This window comes from Phyllobates terribilis, unplaced genomic scaffold (genome assembly GCF_046119375.1).
Source record: "Phyllobates terribilis strain yellow unplaced genomic scaffold, ASM4611937v1 Scaffold_801__1_contigs__length_655404, whole genome shotgun sequence".
NCBI lineage: Eukaryota > Metazoa > Chordata > Amphibia > Anura > Dendrobatidae > Phyllobates > Phyllobates terribilis.
Genome location: NW_027363561.1, coordinates 245,460 through 258,521, shown reverse-complemented (window position 1 = coordinate 258,521; position 13,062 = coordinate 245,460). Strand labels below are relative to the sequence as shown.

The 13,062-nt window shown below is 42.9% G+C and overlaps 6 non-coding genes across 6 annotated transcripts; all 6 read left to right on the top strand.

The window, feature by feature from the left end:
* Positions 1 to 118: 118 nt before the first annotated feature.
* Positions 119 to 309, top strand: LOC141240148 (U2 spliceosomal RNA). Its single transcript, XR_012305436.1, has one exon. It is a non-coding gene; the product is annotated as a U2 spliceosomal RNA (small nuclear RNA).
* Positions 310 to 1,418: 1,109 nt separating this feature from the next.
* Positions 1,419 to 1,609, top strand: LOC141240147 (U2 spliceosomal RNA). The gene has a single exon (XR_012305435.1). It is a non-coding gene; the product is annotated as a U2 spliceosomal RNA (small nuclear RNA).
* Positions 1,610 to 2,718: 1,109 nt separating this feature from the next.
* LOC141240176 (U2 spliceosomal RNA) lies at positions 2,719 to 2,909 on the top strand. The gene has a single exon (XR_012305464.1). It is a non-coding gene; the product is annotated as a U2 spliceosomal RNA (small nuclear RNA).
* A 1,109-nt stretch (positions 2,910 to 4,018) lies between these two features.
* LOC141240248 (U2 spliceosomal RNA) lies at positions 4,019 to 4,209 on the top strand. Its single transcript, XR_012305519.1, has one exon. It is a non-coding gene; the product is annotated as a U2 spliceosomal RNA (small nuclear RNA).
* Positions 4,210 to 10,590: 6,381 nt separating this feature from the next.
* Positions 10,591 to 10,788, top strand: LOC141240213 (U2 spliceosomal RNA). The gene has a single exon (XR_012305499.1). It is a non-coding gene; the product is annotated as a U2 spliceosomal RNA (small nuclear RNA).
* A 1,109-nt stretch (positions 10,789 to 11,897) lies between these two features.
* Positions 11,898 to 12,088, top strand: LOC141240146 (U2 spliceosomal RNA). The gene has a single exon (XR_012305434.1). It is a non-coding gene; the product is annotated as a U2 spliceosomal RNA (small nuclear RNA).
* Positions 12,089 to 13,062: the final 974 nt, after the last annotated feature.

The window sequence follows — 13,062 nt, the reverse complement described above, 5'->3', positions numbered from 1 at the left end:
ATGTAAGGGATCTAGAGGTTGACAACATGTCTTCTTAACGGGAGTCCAGGAGCTCATCTCCACAAATGGACTCTTCAGGATCCTTGGGTGGCTCCGTAGATCGAAACCAATTCTGGTTATCGCTTCTCGGCCTTTTGGCTAAGATCAAGTGTAGTATCTGTTCTTATCAGTTTAATATCTGATACGTCCCCTATCTGGGGACCATATATTAAATGGATTTTTAGAACAGGGAGATGGAAAAAGAGCTTGCTCTGTCCACTCCACGCATTGACCTGGTATTGCAGTATCTCCAGGACCGGTGCACCCCTTCTTTAATGCAGTTTCTAAAATCAGAAAGTATTGAATTCAATGTTTTTTGTTCATTTTGCTTGTTTGTCGGATTTTGGGATGGACTCTTTGGCTTTGCTTTTCTTCTCCTCATTGGATTTTTCATGTTCAAAGTTGCAGAAGCCAGATGACAAGCTCATTTTGGTTCAACTTCAGCAACTGTGCATTGCATTGCCATGTAATGTAACGCAATGCTATCTTTCTAGCTCTCCCTCTTTACTTCCTTTTGGATAAACAGACATATTAGGCAAGCATTTTGGAGCTTTCACCTAAATAACTACAGGTGGTGAGATAAGCTGCACAATATAATTGACCTTTCAGTATATTGTTGCACACACACCATCTATTTAGCAAATGCCCTTGTTATCAACAGCAGCCTTTTAAACTCACCTGAGCTAACAGGTATGTGCGCTGGTTACTCTGCTGCGCTTAAAATTTCTTTTTTGGTTTGCTACAATGCCTTTTCTGAAACGTTGTCTCCCTCTGCTGGAACACTGACTTCTTTCAATTAATGCCTGCAGACTATAAAAGAGAACCCAACCCAAAAAGTTTGGTTGATTAGTCTGTGGCATTCTGTTAAACTGTTGCTTATGGCGGTCTCTGTGAGCTTCTCAGCGACATTCAGCCAGCCAGGTATCCTGCCTGCAGTAGATGGAATGTGGCAATGGAACGCTGGCTGCGCGTGTCATAATAGGCTCTGAGCCTTTATATACCTGCGCACAGCAGCAGCCACCTTCAGTCTGCTGCTGGACAGCCAGCAGCAGCAGGAGAGGTAAGTAATCAGCAGCCCTCCTGCTAAGGGTAGACAGCTGCTCGTTCCACCCCACCCCCCGCCTTAATTGGTTCTCCTCCCTTCCAACGGTGTTGAGGCGGGTGGGAACAGCAGGGGGTGAGGGTGCTGTGTTTAAAGAGGTGGAGTTATGCAGATCTAAAACGCGTGGATTGCAGCAGCAGCAAGCCGAAAAGTGCAGGCATGTAAGGGATCTAGAGGTTGACAACATGTCTTCTTAACGGGAGTCCAGGAGCTCATCTCCACAAATGGACTCTTCAGGATCCTTGGGTGGCTCCGTAGTTCGAAACCAATTCTGGTTATCGCTTCTCGGCCTTTTGGCTAAGATCAAGTGTAGTATCTGTTCTTATCAGTTTAATATCTGATACGTCCCCTATCTGGGGACCATATATTAAATGGATTTTTAGAACAGGGAGATGGAAAAAGAGCTTGCTCTGTCCACTCCACGCATTGACCTGGTATTGCAGTATCTCCAGGACCGGTGCACCCCTTCTTTAATGCAGTTTCTAAAATCAGAAAGTATTGAATTCAATGTTTTTTGTTCATTTTGCTTGTTTGTCGGATTTTGGGATGGACTCTTTGGCTTTGCTTTTCTTCTCCTCATTGGATTTTTCATGTTCAAAGTTGCAGAAGCCAGATGACAAGCTCATTTTGGTTCAACTTCAGCAACTGTGCATTGCATTGCCATGTAATGTAACGCAATGCTATCTTTCTAGCTCTCCCTCTTTACTTCCTTTTGGATAAACAGACATATTAGGCAAGCATTTTGGAGCTTTCACCTAAATAACTACAGGTGGTGAGATAAGCTGCACAATATAATTGACCTTTCAGTATATTGTTGCACACACACCATCTATTTAGCAAATGCCCTTGTTATCAACAGCAGCCTTTTAAACTCACCTGAGCTAACAGGTATGTGCGCTGGTTACTCTGCTGCGCTTAAAATTTCTTTTTTGGTTTGCTACAATGCCTTTTCTGAAACGTTGTCTCCCTCTGCTGGAACACTGACTTCTTTCAATTAATGCCTGCAGACTATAAAAGAGAACCCAACCCAAAAAGTTTGGTTGATTAGTCTGTGGCATTCTGTTAAACTGTTGCTTATGGCGGTCTCTGTGAGCTTCTCAGCGACATTCAGCCAGCCAGGTATCCTGCCTGCAGTAGATGGAATGTGGCAATGGAACGCTGGCTGCGCGTGTCTTAATAGGCTCTGAGCCTTTATATACCTGCGCACAGCAGCAGCCACCTTCAGTCTGCTGCTGGACAGCCAGCAGCAGCAGGAGAGGTAAGTAATCAGCAGCCCTCCTGCTAAGGGTAGACAGCTGCTCGTTCCACCCCACCCCCCGCCTTAATTGGTTCTCCTCCCTTCCAACGGTGTTGAGGCGGGTGGGAACAGCAGGGGGTGAGGGTGCTGTGTTTAAAGAGGTGGAGTTATGCAGATCTAAAACGCGTGGATTGCAGCAGCAGCAAGCCGAAAAGTGCAGGCATGTAAGGGATCTAGAGGTTGACAACATGTCTTCTTAACGGGAGTCCAGGAGCTCATCTCCACAAATGGACTCTTCAGGATCCTTGGGTGGCTCCGTAGTTCGAAACCAATTCTGGTTATCGCTTCTCGGCCTTTTGGCTAAGATCAAGTGTAGTATCTGTTCTTATCAGTTTAATATCTGATAGGTCCCCTATCTGGGGACCATATATTAAATGGATTTTTAGAACAGGGAGATGGAAAAAGAGCTTGCTCTGTCCACTCCACGCATTGACCTGGTATTGCAGTATCTCCAGGACCGGTGCACCCCTTCTTTAATGCAGTTTCTAAAATCAGAAAGTATTGAATTCAATGTTTTTTGTTCATTTTGCTTGTTTGTCGGATTTTGGGATGGACTCTTTGGCTTTGCTTTTCTTCTCCTCATTGGATTTTTCATGTTCAAAGTTGCAGAAGCCAGATGACAAGCTCATTTTGGTTCAACTTCAGCAACTGTGCATTGCATTGCCATGTAATGTAACGCAATGCTATCTTTCTAGCTCTCCCTCTTTACTTCCTTTTGGATAAACAGACATATTAGGCAAGCATTTTGGAGCTTTCACCTAAATAACTACAGGTGGTGAGATAAGCTGCACAATATAATTGACCTTTCAGTATATTGTTGCACACACACCATCTATTTAGCAAATGCCCTTGTTATCAACAGCAGCCTTTTAAACTCACCTGAGCTAACAGGTATGTGCGCTGGTTACTCTGCTGCGCTTAAAATTTCTTTTTTGGTTTGCTACAATGCCTTTTCTGAAACGTTGTCTCCCTCTGCTGGAACACTGACTTCTTTCAATTAATGCCTGCAGACTATAAAAGAGAACCCAACCCAAAAAGTTTGGTTGATTAGTCTGTGGCATTCTGTTAAACTGTTGCTTATGGCGGTCTCTGTGAGCTTCTCAGCGACATTCAGCCAGCCAGGTATCCTGCCTGCAGTAGATGGAATGTGGCAATGGAACGCTGGCTGCGCGTGTCATAATAGGCTCTGAGCCTTTATATACCTGCGCACAGCAGCAGCCACCTTCAGTCTGCTGCTGGACAGCCAGCAGCAGCAGGAGAGGTAAGTAATCAGCAGCCCTCCTGCTAAGGGTAGACAGCTGCTCGTTCCACCCCACCCCCCGCCTTAATTGGTTCTCCTCCCTTCCAACGGTGTTGAGGCGGGTGGGAACAGCAGGGGGTGAGGGTGCTGTGTTTAAAGAGGTGGAGTTATGCAGATCTAAAACGCGTGGATTGCAGCAGCAGCAAGCCGAAAAGTGCAGGCATGTAAGGGATCTAGAGGTTGACAACATGTCTTCTTAACGGGAGTCCAGGAGCTCATCTCCACAAATGGACTCTTCAGGATCCTTGGGTGGCTCCGTAGTTCGAAACCAATTCTGGTTATCGCTTCTCGGCCTTTTGGCTAAGATCAAGTGTAGTATCTGTTCTTATCAGTTTAATATCTGATACGTCCCCTATCTGGGGACCATATATTAAATGGATTTTTAGAACAGGGAGATGGAAAAAGAGCTTGCTCTGTCCACTCCACGCATTGACCTGGTATTGCAGTATCTCCAGGATCGGTGCACCCCTTCTTTAATGCAGTTTCTAAAATCAGAAAGTATTGAATTCAATGTTTTTTGTTCATTTTGCTTGTTTGTCGGATTTTGGGATGGACTCTTTGGCTTTGCTTTTCTTCTCCTCATTGGATTTTTCATGTTCAAAGTTGCAGAAGCCAGATGACAAGCTCATTTTGGTTCAACTTCAGCAACTGTGCATTGCATTGCCATGTAATGTAACGCAATGCTATCTTTCTAGCTCTCCTTCTTTACTTCCTTTTGGATAAACAGACATATTAGGCAAGCATTTTGGAGCTTTCACCTAAATAACTACAGGTGGTGAGATAAGCTGCACAATATAATTGACCTTTCAGTATATTGTTGCACACACACCATCTATTTAGCAAATGCCCTTGTTATCAACAGCAGCCTTTTAAACTCACCTGAGCTAACAGGTATGTGCGCTGGTTACTCTGCTGCGCTTAAAATTTCTTTTTTGGTTTGCTACAATGCCTTTTCTGAAACGTTGTCTCCCTCTGCTGGAACACTGACTTCTTTCAATTAATGCCTGCAGACTATAAAAGAGAACCCAACCCAAAAAGTTTGGTTGATTAGTCTGTGGCATTCTGTTAAACTGTTGCTTATGGCGGTCTCTGTGAGCTTCTCAGCGACATTCAGCCAGCCAGGTATCCTGCCTGCAGTAGATGGAATGTGGCAATGGAACGCTGGCTGCGCGTGTCATAATAGGCTCTGAGCCTTTATATACCTGCGCACAGCAGCAGCCACCTTCAGTCTGCTGCTGGACAGCCAGCAGCAGCAGGAGAGGTAAGTAATCAGCAGCCCTCCTGCTAAGGGTAGACAGCTGCTCGTTCCACCCCACCCCCCGCCTTAATTGGTTCTCCTCCCTTCCAACGGTGTTGAGGCGGGTGGGAACAGCAGGGGGTGAGGGTGCTGTGTTTAAAGAGGTGGAGTTATGCAGATCTAAAACGCGTGGATTGCAGCAGCAGCAAGCCGAAAAGTGCAGGCATGTAAGGGATCTAGAGGTTGACAACATGTCTTCTTAACGGGAGTCCAGGAGCTCATCTCCACAAATGGACTCTTCAGGATCCTTGGGTGGCTCCGTAGTTCGAAACCAATTCTGGTTATCGCTTCTCGGCCTTTTGGCTGAGACCAAGTGCTTCACAGCAGGAGGTTTCAGTTGAAGGGCACTCAGGTACCCCTCTCCTTGGCCTGGCAGGTTCGTCCACTTCGGTGGGCTTCACCTGCCTGCTGCTATTAGGGAGAGGGATTAGTCCTAGGGTAACGGGCAGCGATCCCCCAGCCTTCAGGTGCTTTATCACAAAGCTCTGAAGGCGCAGATTGCAGGCGGTTGCAATTTGCATTTTGTTGCGCCATACCATGGAGGTTGACCCCAACCTCGTGCCTCTATATGCGAGGCTCAAGAACACCATAAGGGTCCGCTTTACGGCTGGTGGTTCCGATATGCGGAATCTGGGATATGTAGTCAAGGACGTGCTTGAGAAACTGCTCCACGTCAGAACCAACGAAATCCTTTCTATCCAGGATTATCCTCGACGTGGAGACTATGATGTAACCTTTACTGGCGAAGGTATTTTCAAAGATGTTTTGTCCAGAGTTAAGTCGGTAGAAAATAGCCCTGGTCTAAAAGGGATTCAGATTATCGAGCACGTCCTGGATGAGGTAAAGATGGTGGTTGTGAAAATCTTCTCACCCTTCATAACGGCACCAGAGGTTATTTCCTTTTTGTCAGTTTATTTTAAAAGTGTGAAATTGATTGGGAAAGTGTTGAATGAGTTTAACATCTGGACCTCAAAATGGAAGTTTTTAGTAAAATGTGAAAGAGACCCAAAATTCCCTGGAGGTGTGAGACTTCCTCCAGCTCGATTTAAAATAGGGCAAACTAATGGGGATTTTTTTTTCTCAGGAATGCCACTTTTCTGTAGGTATTGTGGTCTCTATGGGCACTCTAAGGATAGTTGTGGTGCCACTTGTAGAAATTGTGCCAGTACTGAACATGACACAAAGGAGTGCCCAAATGAAAAAAAATGCTCTTTTTGTCGGACACCTGGTCATTTCTATTTTTCTTGCCCTCACAGGTTCAGAGAGGATGAACAAAAACAAAAGGAGAAGTCCAAGACATCCGGGAATGGACGGGCCAATCAGACCACCCCTCAGGAGGAGGAACAGCAACCTGGAGCCTCGGGAGGTGATAAGGGCGCTTCGACTAGTAACAATCCCTCCGAGTCAATGACAGGTAACTCACAGGAGCCCAGGAGCTGGCTGAAAGACCATAAGGAGGCTAAAAGGAAGGCTGAGAAAGATCATAAAGGGGCGGTCGGTAAGGCCAAAAAAGAGCGCCAAAAGGCTGACACCGAGCCCAAAATTCCCACTGGGTCTCACGAGAGCGAGGGCGGTACGTGGCATTTGGTGAGGTCTCATAATAAGAAAAAGAATGGTTCCGTGGAGGTGGCTAATAGGGAGGAGATGGATACATCCCCTCACGGGGGTGTAGACTCTGGAATCCCGAGGTCCCGGGGCTCTGCTGCCCCAGGTGGGGCCCCGAACCTGGCTGCCTCCGGGGACTCTGAGGCTCCGCCATGTGCGCAGCCTGCCCCTGTGTTACGACCCTCTGCGGGTCAGCAGGGGAGTGCGGAGCCTCTCGGAGACCCACCTGACGAGGACCTAAATGGTCAGCCTATGGAGACCCAGTGTAACCTTTCTCTCAATATCCTTCCGAGCTACACCCCAGTAGCGTCGGGTCTTAATTTAAGTGAATGTTCCTTCTCCGATGATGAAGACTCTTTGATAACGGTGGATTCAGAAGAGGGCGTTGGTGAAAGTCCAAGTGGTCTGATCCGTCCATCGGATAGGTAAAGTCCAGTTTTTGTTTCTTCCTAACCATTTGTTATGATGGCTGACATTAGTGGTGTTTCCCTCAATGTGAGAGGCATAGGATCCAAGACCAGAAGAGCTACTGTTTTACATTTTTTAACCTGTTTTACAGCTTCTGTTTTTTTTTTACAAGAATGTCATATCCCTCATAAGATTTCTTACAAAAAATATAAGGAAGAGTGGAAACATGGTCCATCGATCTGGTCTGGATCAAATGCAACTGGATCAGCCGGGGTAGCTATACTTTTTAAGGGAAATGTGTCTATTGATTTTATCCAAGATATTTTACCGGGTCGTATTCTTTTAGTTAAGGCTTTTATTGATGGGACAAGATGGCAGTTTTTAAATTTTTATGGGTCACCTGATAAAAATGAAAGGGCTGATATGCTGGAAATTTTACCTTTATTTATTAACATTTCTGAACCTTTTATCCTGGCAGGTGATTTTAATTGTATTTTAAAAGGCGAAAGCCGACGCTCCGGTTCCGTGAGTAGAAATTATGACAAAACGTCTGGAATGTTAAGCAATATTATAAATGATTGTAAATTAACTGATGTGTATAAAGAATGTAACAAGGATAGCCCTATAGACGCTGGTTTCACCTGGAGCAATTCTACATGTAGCTCCAGGATAGATTTTGTTTTAGGTTCAGAAAAAATACTGCCAGTGAAATGTGAAGTTTTAACTAATATTCTCTCAGATCACAAGGTTTTATCTTTTAGAGTGAGGATTAATGGAAAGAAGAAATGTGGTAAGAAATCTTGGAAATTGAATGTGTCCCTTTTAAAAGATCCACAAATTTTATCGGATTTTATTGAGTTTTATGTAAAGTGTAGAAAAAGGAAAAACCCCAATATTTCTTTTAGCTCCTGGTGGGATAGAATGAAAATAAGCATTAAAGATTTCTTTATTAAGAAAAGCATACAAAAAGCTAAAGAAAAGTTTGAGATCTATAATTTTCTTAATATCAGGTTACAGACATTGTACAAATTCAAAGACAATGGTCTGGATGTAGGTAATGATATATTGAGTCTTAAAGGAGAAATTTCAAAGTGGTTGGAACAAAAAGGAAAAGAACTGATTTTTCGTTCAAAGGTAAAACACGTAGAAGAGGATGAGACTTGTTCCAGGTATTTTTTTAAGAAAAATAAACAGACAAAAACAATAATTGATAACATAGATGGAGATAATAATATCAACGTTATATTGGATAAGGTAAATGTCTATTTTAATGATCTTTTTAATGTAAAAACTGTAGACCATGATTTAATACACACTTTCCTGGGGGAGATCAAGTCCACCCTAGATGCTGATGCCCAAAGTTTTTTATCCCAACCACTAGTTGAGGAAGAGATTTTAGAAACCATGAAGAGTTTTAAAAATGGTAAAGTGCCCGGCCCTGATGGTATCCCCATAGAGTTTTATATAAGTTTTTATGATATTTTAAAAGATGATTTGTTTAATTTGTTTTCCGAAGTTTTTAATAATAAGGTTTTACTCAACTCATGGAAGAAAGGTGAGGTATCACTACTATACAAAAAAGGTGACAAAACGGATCTTAAAAACTGGAGGCCGATAACTCTTTTAAATAGTGATTACAAAATTATGGCTAAGATCTGTGCAAATCGGTTGAAAAAGGTGATACATAAAGTAATTCATGCAAATCAGGTATGCGGGGTACCTGGGCGTAGTATCTGGGACAATTTAAACCTGGTGAAAGATTGTATTGAAGATGTAAAAACCAGAAAGACAAAGATGTCAATCCTAGCGGTGGATTTTGAGAAAGCTTTTGACCGCGTGTCTCATTTTTATCTTTTTAAAGTTTTAGAAAAAATGGGCATTCCGGGTGGGTTTTTATTGTCTCTTAAAGCTTTTTATAATGATTGTACGAGTAAGATTTTAGTTAATGGTTTTAAAACAAAAGAGGTAGTTTTAAAATCAGGGGTGAAGCAGGGTTGCCCTTTGTCCCCCCTGCTTTTTATATGTGCTATAGAACCCCTTTTATGTACAATACGCCGGGATAAGCAAATATGTGGAGTACCCTTACCCGGAGGGAACGGTCTACAAGTTAAAGTTGTAAGCTATATGGATGATGTAGCAGTGTTTGGATGTGATGTACCTTCAATACAAAAAACGATAAGCCAAATTCAGTCTTTTTGTACAGTTTCCGGTTTTAAAATTAATCTTACTAAATGTAATATTTTAAATGTCGGGGGGATGAGTTTACATGATGTACCAATTGCAGTTACAGATTCCATTACTATTTTAGGTGTTTCTTTTAATGAATCTAATAATGGTTTTAATAGCTGGGATGCGGCAGCACAGAAAATTAATCAGAAAATCTGCATGTGGAATATGAGAAAGCTGTCAATGGAAGGTAAAGTTCTGATTGTAAAAATGGTGATATTACCTATCCTGTTATATCTTAGTTTGGTGTTCCCCCCTCCTACAAATTTGTTGAAACGAATTACAAAAGTATGTTTTACCTTTTTTTGGGGCTCAAAAATGGAGAAACTCAAAAGAGAAATTGTGACAAAGCCAAAGGTTAAAGGTGGGAAAGATTTCCCTGTTTTAGATAAGTTTCTTTTAATACATTTTTTCTGTTTCTGTTTTAAAACCCTTTTTAAAGATAATTACCTTTCCTATTTTATGCGTTTTAACACTGGTTTTCTCATGAGAAGGTTTGGTTGGTTTGAAACGGTTTTATCCTCTCCTTATGCTTTTAACCTACCTGCACATTATGAGATTTTAAAGAAAATTATTCTTGATTTTAATTTGAATAAGAAACAGACAGGGGATCTATGTAACAGCAAGACACTACTCAAACAAATTAGTACTGATGTGACGTTGTGTGATATTGAACGTTATGATGATGACAAAACTGTACACATATGGAAAATGATTAACGCCCCTTATCTTTTTAATGTACAGAAAGACATGTCTTGGAGCTGCGCACACCACTGTCTTCCTTGCCGGGCATTCCAGTACAGAAGAGGTTTTGTGAGGTCTGCCATCTGCCCAAGAGAAGGTTGTCAAGAAGAAGAGACAGTGAAGCATCTTTTATGGACTTGTGCTTTTGCTAAAGAGTTCTGGAGAAGACTAATCCCCCTGCTGGAGAAAATGGTGGACCTCAAGGACTTTAATTTTGCATCAGTGTTATATGGTCTTCTGGAATGCCCAACAATGGACCAAAAAATAATGGCGTGGAAGACAGTGAATTGTGCCAAGATAGCGCTCTGGAATGCTAGAAATATTGCTGTTTTTAAACATGAAATGTTACCAGTAGATGATGTTTTAGCCTTTTGTAAAAGTGAAATGTACATATACTATTTATTGGACAGGAAAAAGAATGTAAAGTTGGCAGGCAAATGGCTTTTTAACCTATGGAATATTTGAAGTCTTGTAAAATTTGCTGTGATGGAATTTTTATTTTTCTTTGAAGTCCCGAAAGTGTAATGTGGATGTAATGGTTTTATTTCTGTAATTTGTTAAATTTTAAATAAACGGTTTTTATCCCCATGTGGGGGATAGCCAAATTAAAAAAAAAATCTGTTCTTATCAGTTTAATATCTGATACGTCCCCTATCTGGGGACCATATATTAAATGGATTTTTAGAACAGGGAGATGGAAAAAGAGCTTGCTCTGTCCACTCCACGCATTGACCTGGTATTGCAGTATCTCCAGGACCGGTGCACCCCTTCTTTAATGCAGTTTCTAAAATCAGAAAGTATTGAATTCAATGTTTTTTGTTCATTTTGCTTGTTTGTCGGATTTTGGGATGGACTCTTTGGCTTTGCTTTTCTTCTCCTCATTGGATTTTTCATGTTCAAAGTTGCAGAAGCCAGATGACAAGCTCATTTTGGTTCAACTTCAGCAACTGTGCATTGCATTGCCATGTAATGTAACGCAATGCTATCTTTCTAGCTCTCCCTCTTTACTTCCTTTTGGATAAACAGACATATTAGGCAAGCATTTTGGAGCTTTCACCTAAATAACTACAGGTGGTGAGATAAGCTGCACAATATAATTGACCTTTCAGTATATTGTTGCACACACACCATCTATTTAGCAAATGCCCTTGTTATCAACAGCAGCCTTTTAAACTCACCTGAGCTAACAGGTATGTGCGCTGGTTACTCTGCTGCGCTTAAAATTTCTTTTTTGGTTTGCTACAATGCCTTTTCTGAAACGTTGTCTCCCTCTGCTGGAACACTGACTTCTTTCAATTAATGCCTGCAGACTATAAAAGAGAACCCAACCCAAAAAGTTTGGTTGATTAGTCTGTGGCATTCTGTTAAACTGTTGCTTATGGCGGTCTCTGTGAGCTTCTCAGCGACATTCAGCCAGCCAGGTATCCTGCCTGCAGTAGATGGAATGTGACAATGGAACGCTGGCTGCGCGTGTCATAATAGGCTCTGAGCCTTTATATACCTGCGCACAGCAGCAGCCACCTTCAGTCTGCTGCTGGACAGCCAGCAGCAGCAGGAGAGGTAAGTAATCAGCAGCCCTCCTGCTAAGGGTAGACAGCTGCTCGTTCCACCCCACCCCCCGCCTTAATTGGTTCTCCTCCCTTCCAACGGTGTTGAGGCGGGTGGGAACAGCAGGGGGTGAGGGTGCTGTGTTTAAAGAGGTGGAGTTATGCAGATCTAAAACGCGTGGATTGCAGCAGCAGCAAGCCGAAAAGTGCAGGCATGTAAGGGATCTAGAGGTTGACAACATGTCTTCTTAACGGGAGTCCAGGAGCTCATCTCCACAAATGGACTCTTCAGGATCCTTGGGTGGCTCCGTAGTTCGAAACCAATTCTGGTTATCGCTTCTCGGCCTTTTGGCTAAGATCAAGTGTAGTATCTGTTCTTATCAGTTTAATATCTGATACGTCCCCTATCTGGGGACCATATATTAAATGGATTTTTAGAACAGGGAGATGGAAAAAGAGCTTGCTCTGTCCACTCCACGCATTGACCTGGTATTGCAGTATCTCCAGGACCGGTGCACCCCTTCTTTAATGCAGTTTCTAAAATCAGAAAGTATTGAATTCAATGTTTTTTGTTCATTTTGCTTGTTTGTCGGATTTTGGGATGGACTCTTTGGCTTTGCTTTTCTTCTCCTCATTGGATTTTTCATGTTCAAAGTTGCAGAAGCCAGATGACAAGCTCATTTTGGTTCAACTTCAGCAACTGTGCATTGCATTGCCATGTAATGTAACGCAATGCTATCTTTCTAGCTCTCCCTCTTTACTTCCTTTTGGATAAACAGACATATTAGGCAAGCATTTTGGAGCTTTCACCTAAATAACTACAGGTGGTGAGATAAGCTGCACAATATAATTGACCTTTCAGTATATTGTTGCACACACACCATCTATTTAGCAAATGCCCTTGTTATCAACAGCAGCCTTTTAAACTCACCTGAGCTAACAGGTATGTGCGCTGGTTACTCTGCTGCGCTTAAAATTTCTTTTTTGGTTTGCTACAATGCCTTTTCTGAAACGTTGTCTCCCTCTGCTGGAACACTGACTTCTTTCAATTAATGCCTGCAGACTATAAAAGAGAACCCAACCCAAAAAGTTTGGTTGATTAGTCTGTGGCATTCTGTTAAACTGTTGCTTATGGCGGTCTCTGTGAGCTTCTCAGCGACATTCAGCCAGCCAGGTATCCTGCCTGCAGTAGATGGAATGTGGCAATGGAACGCTGGCTGCGCATGTCATAATAGGCTCTGAGCCTTTATATACCTGCGCACAGCAGCAGCCACCTTCAGTCTGCTGCTGGACAGCCAGCAGCAGCAGCAGGAGAGGTAAGTAATCAGCAGCCCTCCTGCTAAGGGTAGACAGCTGCTCGTTCCACCCCACCCCCCGCCTTAATTGGTTCTCCTCCCTTCCAACGGTGTTGAGGCGGGTGGGAACAGCAGGGGGTGAGGGTGCTGTGTTTAAAGAGGTGGAGTTATGCAGATCTAAAACGCGTGGATTGCAGCAGCA